Here is a 10,565-nt window from a genome sequence, read left to right as displayed (position 1 = left end):
GGAGGCCCTGGATGATGCAGTCCATCCTGAGAGTTGACTGCTACTTATATGGTCATAAAAATCCTTAGTATGCACATACCTCTCTCATTAAACACAGCTTTATCTGTAACCCTCTCCCCTTCCCTCCTCCCAACTCTTTCAAGTTCAGCTTTTTTTCCTGCGCCCTCCGGCTGCGCAGTAGCTGTCATCCCCGCCCGTTCTGTGATTGGTCAAAAGTGTGCGGATTATCAAAGCTCGTCACCCATTGGTCAGAGGGGCGGTACACCCGTTGGCCTGGGCCCGCCTCCTCCTGGACCGCACCCCGGCTCCGGCTGGCTACGTACCGAGTGAAATTACGCGAACCAGTTAGCTGCCAGTAGAGGAGGGAGGGTAGAAGGAAGAGGGGGAGAGTAAAAGAAAAAAAGATAGAAAGAGTGACTGGAGTCGAGAAAGAGAGGGAGGAAGCGAGCGTAGTTTAGCCTGAACTCTGCTGTCGACGGGAGAAGAACTTTGACTCACTGCGACGCTGCCTTGTTGTTAGCTAACCCCCGCGGAAAGGCGTCCTGCACCCGAGAAAAAGCAGGTAATATGTCCAACTTGAACACTTTTGTCCGCCATGCTTCCTCCATGTCCTCTTTCATAACTCATTCAATCTGCCCGTCACTAACCAGGAAGCACGGCCGGGTGGAGTGGGACCTCCCCGACAGATTTAAACCGAGCTTTCTCCAACTTCAAACCACCCCCGACTTTTACACTTTATTATTCTCAAACTTCATGTTTTGTTGCCATATGGGGAGAAGAAGTATGCCTTCAAATACAGTGTGAGCATTGTGGCTGCTGGCGTCACGGTGGAGGCAGGAAGTGATCCGCTTGAATGAGTTGCGGAAAAAAGGTTTGAGTGCGATGGAAACGAAGGAAAAGTGAGTTTTTAGACAACGTGTAGGCCGCTGCGTCGTGGATTTATGAATAATGTGTGGTTGTAGGTGAACTTTTTTTGTTGTGCAGAGGTTAGAAACGGACGCTGTGTGTGGCCACTGATATTAAGTATGACGTCACTGGTTTACCCCCCCAAAAAACTGCTTCAGCTCGACCTCACTGAACCAATGTCATATGCAGGTCCGTGAAGCATACCGGGGTTCTCAAGGGGGGTTCTCAAAGGGGGCCCCCCAGCAAAGAAGGAATACATTTTGACTGTGATTTATTTCATCTGAGGTTAACGAAGTTTTTGCAGGAGGCCCCTTCTTGATGCAATTGAAAGTATATTAGCATTATCAGCTATTTGTAATATGGGCTTTTAAGAGCATTTTTAAGCATTGTTTTATGTAACCATTAAGTCTCTTGAGAAACATTATCGCTTTTAAAAGAGAGAGAGAGAGAGACGTTGCCAAAATGACAGGGTAAAATTGATTGACAATACATAAAAGTCACATATAATTGTGCAACATTCACATATAACACAATATTTGACCAGAGATGGGTGGAAAAAAGTGCGACTTTCTTTGGATGTGGCATGATGTGTTTCCAGAAAAAAAATTTGGGCTTGTAAGTTACTCCAAGCCCAGGGTGCATAGTACAAAAATGCAGTTTTGACTAGCTCAGAACACACTTTGGAAGTTCTGGTCTGGTGATGACTCAAACTTTTTACAGAGGTTAATGGGCACGGGTTGTTGTATCAGTTTGCCAGAATGAGTTCTGAAATCCACAAAAAGAATGCCAGCTGAAAATGACCAGGTTTGTCCTGTAATTACAGTGCGGTCCACTGTGATGAACATCGGCTAGGCAGCATGAGAGATTTTATGGGGTATATCAATATCAAGCCAAGTTAAGACCATTTATTTTTTTATATGGCACCAAAGTAACAAATCACAAATTTGCCTGAGAGGGCTTCACCAACTGTAAAACATAGGACAGAACATGGAGAAAGATCAGGAAGAGCAACAGAGGATGGATCCCTCTTCCAGACATAAATAAGTGCAGTTTATAGGGAATAGACCGAATAAGCAATTGTAAAATTACTATCTGGAGAAAAGATGACAGTATTGGGTAATAAAAGGGCACACCTAATGTTCAGGACATAGTCCGTTTCATAAGTTTAGAGTTTAGTAAGTGTAAAAGTATTTGTAGTGAAGAATGACTTGGGGAACATGGGAAATGTTCAGCAAGTACATGAACGATCACAGGTAACCAACCTGTTATTTATTTAACCTAATTAAAAAAAAATGTCACAGCAACCCTATTCATATTTTCATTCCCATAAGCCAATCGCAGACTCTCCTCCGATCTATCAAGTGTCACATTCTCATCATGCCTAACCGTGCCGTGTCGTCGCACACCTACACCAGTGAGCTTTGTCAGGGCAATTTGTGTTTGCTCTGTTAGACGGCACATCATTGTGTTTGCACTCTGGGAAGCAAACAGTCTCTGGTATGCCTGCGCCGCCCTACTGAAGTTCAGTGTACGTTCGGCCCTGTGTGGCCTGAGCTATAGCGCGCCGTCTGTCTTCACCTCGAGTCGGACTCGGCATCGATAGCTGGCGTCCACTCACCCGAAACCTGCTTCTCGTTGTGCGAAGTGTTAGTGGCGTCCGAGCGAGCCAGAGCGGCACCTCTCTGCTCTCATTTGTAGCAATCAGAACCATACGCTTACGACCAGCTGATGCTTTCTGCCAAGAAGCTATGAAACCGCAGTGATTACCTCACTGATACCCAGGCATAGAAAGTATTCTCTCTCTCTCTCTCTCTCTCTCTCTCTCTCTCTCTCTCTCTCTCTCTCTCTCTCTCTCTCTCTCTCTCTCTCTCTCTCTCTCTCTCTCTCTCTCTCTCTCTCTCTCTGTGTGTGTGTGTTCATTCGTTGCTTGTTAAATCAAAGCCATCTCTCCGGATGATACACCTACACTCCTTCCTAGAGCCGGCCCATTCTTTTGCTGTGTGTTTTGAGAGGTAGACATCAGTAAATATGTAGCCTTAAAGGGGCACATTGGATGACATGCAGTATGTCACATCCTGTTATTGTATTTGAGTCATGAATTGAGCACTTTCATTGTGCAACGGCTTCCCTGGAGCCCAGTTCTTGTCACTGGTTGCCAGTTCAAGCGCGGTTATGGAGCACCCCGCGGAGATCGTTACATTCCAACACTTGTGTGTCAGCAATGTCCACACAGTGAGTCCCCCCCCCCGGAGAGTTACGTACTGTAGGCTAGACGAAATGAAACGCAGACGTCTTAAAATGTGAACAAGGGGCTGGTGTACGCTCAATCATGCCTGTGGATGTTTAGATTTCATTGAAGGTAGTGTCGTCGTGGCTGAGCCGGATTACTTGCAGGCCCCCTTGCTTTTGTTGCAAATATGAGTTCAGTGTGGGGAGGGCTGCGTGACACAGTATGTCTCACACACAACCCACAGTTGTCTTCTGGGTATGAACTCTCAAGGTTCTTGTAACAAATGTGAGGTATTTCTAATCCTTTATCTGTTGTTTGTGCCCTTCTAACTGCACCCATAGGCTCGATCATGCATTTAATTCAGATTGTCAGGCTAAGAGGAGAGAAACGGATGATAACGCAGGCTGGAAAAACTTTGAAAGAAACTAGAGTTGGAGCTGTAATGATTTGTCGCACATTAGAAAGGGAAACTATTTGGACAAATTGGTTAGTGGGTGGTTATTTCGTTAAGCAAAATGCTGAAAATTCCCTGGCTGCAGCTTCTCAAAAGTGAAACTTTTCTGGTTTCCTTTGTCTTTAAATGATTGTAAATGGAATATCTTTTGGTTTTGGACAGTAGGTTTGACACAACAAGCGTTTGGAAAGTGCCAGCAAGGCTTTTGGGAAACTTGAAATATTCGTGACATTTTGGCTGGTTGAACTGCTCCAATTTTCTCTTCTGAGTCCATTACTCTAGCATGTTCTAGTAATGCTTGCTCCTAGTGATGGACGACGTTGATGATTGTTGGGGCAGCGAAGGGTCATGCCTGGTTTTCTACACAGTCAGCTGAGATTCATTCATGCAGGCAAACCATTCCAGTCAGAGCGGAGACTGTTAACATTCTCCATTAACCATGGCAGAGCTGACAATTGGCAGTATGTAGTGATGGTGTTGCTCATAGTCAATATCTTTCAGAAAAGTTTTATAGAAATCCTGCATGTGGCGTATATCACTAATGGTTGCCTTTAATTCAGATCAAGCATATTATTATTTCTCGTATGTCTGGTCTTTTTTGTCCTGCCAAAACATATTTCTTCTAGTCGACATGAGCAGCATAATTACGTTGCCAGTCGTGAACCAACTGGGCTTGAGGATAAATCTGCACTGGTTTGTTCTCTGGGTTTCCCCCCTTCGTCTTTGCTGCTGTTTATTCCATACGTTTGTTTCAGCTGCCTCTTCAGACCTTTATCTGGGCCTTCTGTTCCCTGTCTATGTCAGAGGCCCCCCCCCCCCCCGGCCACCTCTTTTCCTCTGCTTGTTATTTTTTTGGCACCACCCCATCCTTTCCTCGCCTCCCCCCTCACAGCGCCCACCTGTAAGGTTTTAATGGAACTGAACAATACCAGGAAATGGTTGCGCTCCGACTTAGACTATACACAGAAAGCACTTGATCTGGATGGACGGACCTTGACCAGGCCCAATTAGAACATGTGGCTCAGTAGATAAATCTGCTTTCTGTTTTGTGGCATAAATGATGAGTTAATCCTTGATCAATGATTACTGAACCTTCCTGTTTGTTTAAGAAGGTGATAGTTGGCACCTTGGCTCTCCATTTCCCCACATAACTTACTTGTAGAAAATGGTTATTGTAAGGTTATGCTAGTTGGAAGTCATTCAATGCATTTGGGATGGAAAGTAAAGCCATACATTTTCATTAGAAGCTGAGAGATTCGGTTGTGATTTCAGTGAAGCATGTCAGAAGTTAGACTTTGTCCGGAGTTGGGTGTGTGTCTCTGTGTGTGTGTGTGTGTGTGTGTGTGTGTGTGTCTGAGAGCTGCACACCTGTCGTGTGATTCTACACGAAAGTGCGGCGAATGTGTTGCGCAAGTAACAACCAGACTCTTTTGCACGGTGAACTTTGAAACGTGCTGCGTAATGCGTCTATCTCCTAGCTCCCATTGGATATCCATGTCAGTCCAAATTGCATCGCACACCAGATGCCCAGGTTGTCGATCTGGCATTTGGCTCTTGGAGGGCCATTGTTTGATGAGATAAGTCTCAGTCTGTGAGTGACTCGGAGGGAGTGCCCTAAGGTATAGATAAGAGGTGATACAGCTGAAAAAGAGCCACATGATAATTCAAAAGGTCGAAGAAGGGCGGGTAGTCCGGTGATTGGTTGAACAAAAGAGCAAAAGTGAGGTGGTAATGGCAGATTTTCTTCACTGGGTCTGTCAGCAATGAAAAAAAATAAAAAAACCTAGCCGTGCCAGTTTAGCATTCCTCAGAAAAAAACCCAGTGCTGACATATTGAAATGTGTATCTTAACTCCCCTCTGCATTCTTTCACAGTCTGCTTAAAAAGGCTTACGTAACCATCTATCTATTTATCTAATGGTCAATACTGCGGAGTGCTCCAGTAACAGGGAACTCTGGTATCTGCCCTGTTTTGTCAAACAACCAGTCAATAGCGCATTCGATGGTGTAACGGGATAGCTGCTTGATTAATGGATGTGGAATTTGTTCTATGACCCTAGAAATGATGTGCTTATCAGAGCAACACCCTTTTTTCTAATTCTCTGTCCTTCCTGTCATTTAACTGAGGTTTTCAATCGGTCTGCCTTCTGACTCCCATTGATTCAAATTTAGTTGAAATAGATAAAACTGGCATTATTCAGAGTGTTATGTGGGTCGGTGGTTTACAATAATTTGTGCTGATCAAACTATTCAATTAGATAAGTAAAAGTAATGGTTAAACTTAAGCAAACCAGCCTTACAGTTCAATGTATAAAACATTACTGTAACACCCCTTTTTTTTAATCCACATTGCTATAACTTAATAGTTATAATATCCTCTTTATTTGGTACATGAGCGGTGATGTTGGGAGACACTGATAGTCGATGTGCCGAGAGCTTCAGTCAGACATAGCAGGGGCCTCTGGTTGTAAACGGTAGATGGCATCGGCCAGCTTACAGTTCAAAGTGAAACTGGATCCCGGTCGGGGCAGGAATGCGAGAAGTAATGTGGAAAGTGATGTTAGATCTGTCATGCAGCGCAGTTCGTTTTCCAGCAAGGGCTTAATTTTGCCTCTCGGAGCCGCTCAGTGTGCGCTCAAGTAAAAAAAAATGCCACCTTCCCTCCCTCCCTCCCTCCTAGAAAGACTCGCACACAACAAGTTCCACAAATGGCAAAATAGTTTTCTCAGTTTGTCATTTCCTCCTTTCTTCCCCTCTCGCCTCCTTGCCCCACCCTTCCCACTTCCAGAGAAGGAGGGCGAAGGGGAGAGAGCGAGCGAGAGAGAGAGAGAGAGAGTGCCGACGTGTGAGCCCACAATGAATTCTGACTGACTCTGTACCTTTTACAGCCCGTCTGGCACCCACTCTCACTTTCATGAGAAAGAGAACCTCTCAGTCAATCGATCATTGGGCTGTGAGGGGAATGAAAGTGGTAAAGCCAAGACATAAGAGAGGCTGACGCTTGAGTGGAGTGTTTGCTGGGAAGGGTTATCTAAACAGATGAAGCCAAACCAACAAGGCTGAATAAAACATCCACAGCGTGAGGAGGAGGGCGGATGAGCAGCCTTGTTTCTGATCAAGCCAGCTGGGATGTTGCAGTTGTTGGGAGCGCAGTAGTATTGACTTTTCGGTCGTTCTATTAATATTCCTCCTGTCAATGGGGCAGTCGTCACAGCATAGTTGGTTTATGGGTTGCCTTTAGCCGGAGCAGGAGGGGTTTGACAGTACGCGGTCATGCTTTGGTAGAGGTTGTCTCGACTCCTGGTTTTTACTGGAACTCGGGGAGAATCAGCGAGGTGGAAAGGAATGAGAGGGAGTCTGGCTGATGGGTGGATGGCCTCCGTTTTATGACGACCAAGGTTGACCTGCTTTCTAAACGGGACAACCAGGACTGAAAAGGACACTTTGTAGCTCCTTCCTTTTCCTCTCCTCCCAGTTCCTCCTCCACCTCCTCCTCAAAGTCGTGGCCTCTGCATCACTTCCTCTCTCTAACCACATTCTGGTCCCTGTGATGAGGCCGGTTTCTAAAAAAATGTTCTCGTCCATGTGCTGTTTAACGGTTCCTCTTTCAAGAAGGCTGTTGCTTTGACAGGACACTGCTCTCTCTGATTTAATTTGGGCATTTTTTTTAAAGACATAATCCTTTAATGGTATCTCAGTCAGGTTTCATAAAGTTCAGGAATTTTTGCAGGATGACTGTTTTCCTCCTGCTGCAATGTGTTCAATTAATGAGTAATCCTTGTTATGATTATCTAGGCCAGCTAATCTCGTCGTAAGCGGGTCTCAAAAGAATAGTTGGTGAACTCTCTTCACAGCTGAGCGTGTAGCAAAGCGACAAGGAATCGGAGAAGCCCGGATTCTTACAGGATTACGGGGGACTTGGCAGGGCGGCAGCAGGAACCTGAGCCAAGCAGGGGTTCCTTTCAATAAACACTGTTTTATCTCAAAGTCAAGTCAACATCCGTGTCTTACTACAACTGTCAGCCTGCACTAGGCAAGGCCTATGTCTAAAATATGTCTTTATCCCTCTGCTTTTTTTCTCCTTTCAATATAGAGCAGCACTTTTCGAACTAGAATAGCCTTTGGAGTAATTTTAGTCCTAGCGGTACTCTCTGGAGGTGGTTTGAAGTGTGTCACTGAGTTATCTGTGGCAAATATGTGAGTCACAGTGAGGCAGATATCAACAGACTTTGCTACAATAAATGTCCAAATTAGAGATGAAATGTTCAGTTTATTATCGATATAGCTGCCCGTTCGTTTCCTGACAGTCATTTTTCAAGCAAAAATACCAAACAATCACTCGTTTAAAATGTAATTTTTTCTTTCTGTTTTATGTGATAGTAAAAAGTGTCTTTTGGGTTTTGGCCGGTTGGTTGGGGAAAAAATGAATGGGGGTTGGCGTCAGCTAATTGCATTTTTCAATACTAACAAACCTTTAATCTTGAAAATGATTGGCAGGGGTGCCGGGGGATGTGGAGGAAATCATTATCCCGATATTTTTTGACCAAACACCTCAATATCGATATTGCAACTCATTGAAGGATTAGCTATTGGTGCTTTTACAAAAATATTTAAACAATAAGATTTTTGATAAATAATCATCAGTATTGTGGATATAATGACTAAGTGGATAAATGCAAATAATAGAATAGCTAGAACAGTCTAGGTAGTTCAGAAAATGATATCGCTTTACTGGAATGCAACCTTTAAAACCAGGAAAAGACAACTGGTATGCCATATAACGATATTCAAAATCGAAAATGATATCTAATCTTATATCAATATATCCCAGCCATAATTGTCAGGTTAATTGATAATAAATGGCTGACATGTCTCCCTGCACGTTGAGTATAATAATGGAACAAATCAAGGTAAAAGCAACACCACAGCTTTGGGCGTTTCAGCCTGTTCTATTTCACTTCTTGTTTTTGCCAGACAACAAAGCTACAGGGATTATAGTCAGTTATGGCTCATATTCAACGCTGCATGGGGGCCAACTGATCCAAATGTACTGGAGCGAGTTAAGGGCAAGTATATTTTATAAGGAGCATGGGGATGTACTCAAATGGAATAAACGCACACATAGGTTGGATCTCTGCAGCTCTGGGTGTACTGACACTTTTGTTAGGTGAAGCAGATCTCCCCCCGAGTGACAAAACTTCAAAAGCCACACATGGTCTGCTGATGTGATGGGAGTAGGGGGGAGGAAACTGGAAGGAAAGCCAGAGAACAGGTCTGGGAGAAACGTAAGAGGGGAGGCACAGAGGACAGAAATTTGTGGAATGCCGTTGCTCGCCGTCTCTCCCTGATAACGGGTGAGCATGGGAGGAATGCGACCCTGAAAAGACTGGATAAACAGAAAGAGAGGGGGTGGAGGGGGATGTTAGGACTCGGGAGAGGGAGAGGAGGGGTGGCTGAAGGCAGAGGAGGGAGTTTGGAGCCAGCTGAGAGGCAAAGCAGGACTAATTTGCCCCACGTTCCGTTACAGGATGGGGTTGGTAAACGGGAGATGAGTTCGGAGGCGGGTTGAGCGCTTATGGACGTCGGCTGCAGCGCAGCCCGACAGAGAGCGAAGATAGAGGACAGAACGAGGCAGGGGGAGAAGAGTGCCTCTCCCTCTGCTTTCTTTCTCACAGATCAGGGTTAATGTGCTGGAACGGACGAGGGACATAATAACCTCGTTAAACGCAGCAACCTTCTCAAGTGTCTTCAGTGTTTTCAGTACAGATGAGGAATGCTGCCAAATTAGTATGCATTTTGTCATGAGCTTAATCCATGAAATTCTGATGATCCTTGATCACAATCATTTTTTAACAGCTGTCAGAAGTAGTGCTAGACCGACCATGCCTATATATTTGCCGTATTTAACCTATCGTAGATACATCGCCGTATGTGTCGGCCAATCAACAAGATATTGCGGTACTTTTAATTACTTTTTTGATCATTTAGAAAAGGTGTCAATATTAAATATTTTGTCCACCTGAGAACACTAAAAGTTTTTATTTAAGCCATCGATATAACATTTAAATATATCCATCCATCCATCCATCTCCTTCCGCTTATCCGGGGCCGGGTCGCGGGGGCAGCAAGCTAAGGAGGGTCCTCCAGACGTCCTTCTCCCCAGCAACACTTTCCAGCTCCTCCTGGGGAACCCTGAGGCGTTCCCAGGCCAGACGAGATATATAATCTCTCCAGCGTATTCTGGGTCTACCCCGGGGCCTCTTACCAGTTGGTGTTTATGAAAAAGAAATTGCCATCGGCCGATGTATCGTTAACAGATTTTTTTTTTCTAATCTCCCAAATATTCTCTAAAAGTGTCCATTAGTTCAAAACGTAACTTAAAAAACACAAATTCCTCAACTTAAGTTTGGAAAATTTAGAGAGACTGTTTGTTATAAAGTCACATTGGGTTTCATCCACTGTAATAAGCTTAGGGGAATATCATGTTTTTAAAAAAATCAACGTCTATGATCAAGCTTTGAAATGCAGGGCTTGAAAAAGCAATGTTTTCTCCCACATTCTTGAAAGGCGCACGTCCTTTTATTAAACTTTAATATTTGCATAATGCATCATGCATTCTTGAATAAATGTATTTCCTCAATGTTATGTGCCGTGTGCAAGCAGTGATTTAATGATGTTGATCATGAATGAATTGAAAAAATTGGCACCAGAACTTCGTTTCAACGGACAACATGGCAATGCAGAATTACTCTCATGGACACATTCAAACTCTTCCAGCTAATATTCAATATTTCAGACGCTATTACAAATGTAACATCGGGTTGGACCCGACCTCTGCTGTGATTTTCTTAGTGCTTGCATGCGAGCAACGCTGCCTATGCAAACAAGCCTCTATATGGCAGCTCCCTGGGTTATCTGTTGTAGGTGAGGGAACACTGGGAGAGCCCAACGACACCGGATGGTTCTGGGCAGACGG

At 44.4% G+C, this 10,565-nt stretch overlaps 1 protein-coding gene across 2 annotated transcripts in view; it reads left to right on the top strand.

The window, feature by feature from the left end:
• Window positions 1-325: 325 nt before the first annotated feature.
• The window catches only part of LOC129098360 (myosin-9-like), a 33,086-nt gene continuing 22,846 nt past the window's right edge, over window positions 326-10,565 (top strand). For both annotated transcript variants that reach the window (XM_054607353.1, XM_054607352.1), the window contains exon 1: window positions 326-562. The gene's annotated coding sequence lies outside the window, so the exon portion shown is untranslated. The remainder of the gene's footprint in view (window positions 563-10,565) is intronic.

The sequence above is a fragment of the Anoplopoma fimbria genome, chromosome 11 (assembly GCF_027596085.1).
Source record: "Anoplopoma fimbria isolate UVic2021 breed Golden Eagle Sablefish chromosome 11, Afim_UVic_2022, whole genome shotgun sequence".
Lineage (NCBI taxonomy): Eukaryota > Metazoa > Chordata > Actinopteri > Perciformes > Anoplopomatidae > Anoplopoma > Anoplopoma fimbria.
Note: the sequence above shows the minus strand (reverse complement) of the source record. Positions and strands in the feature narration are given on the sequence as shown.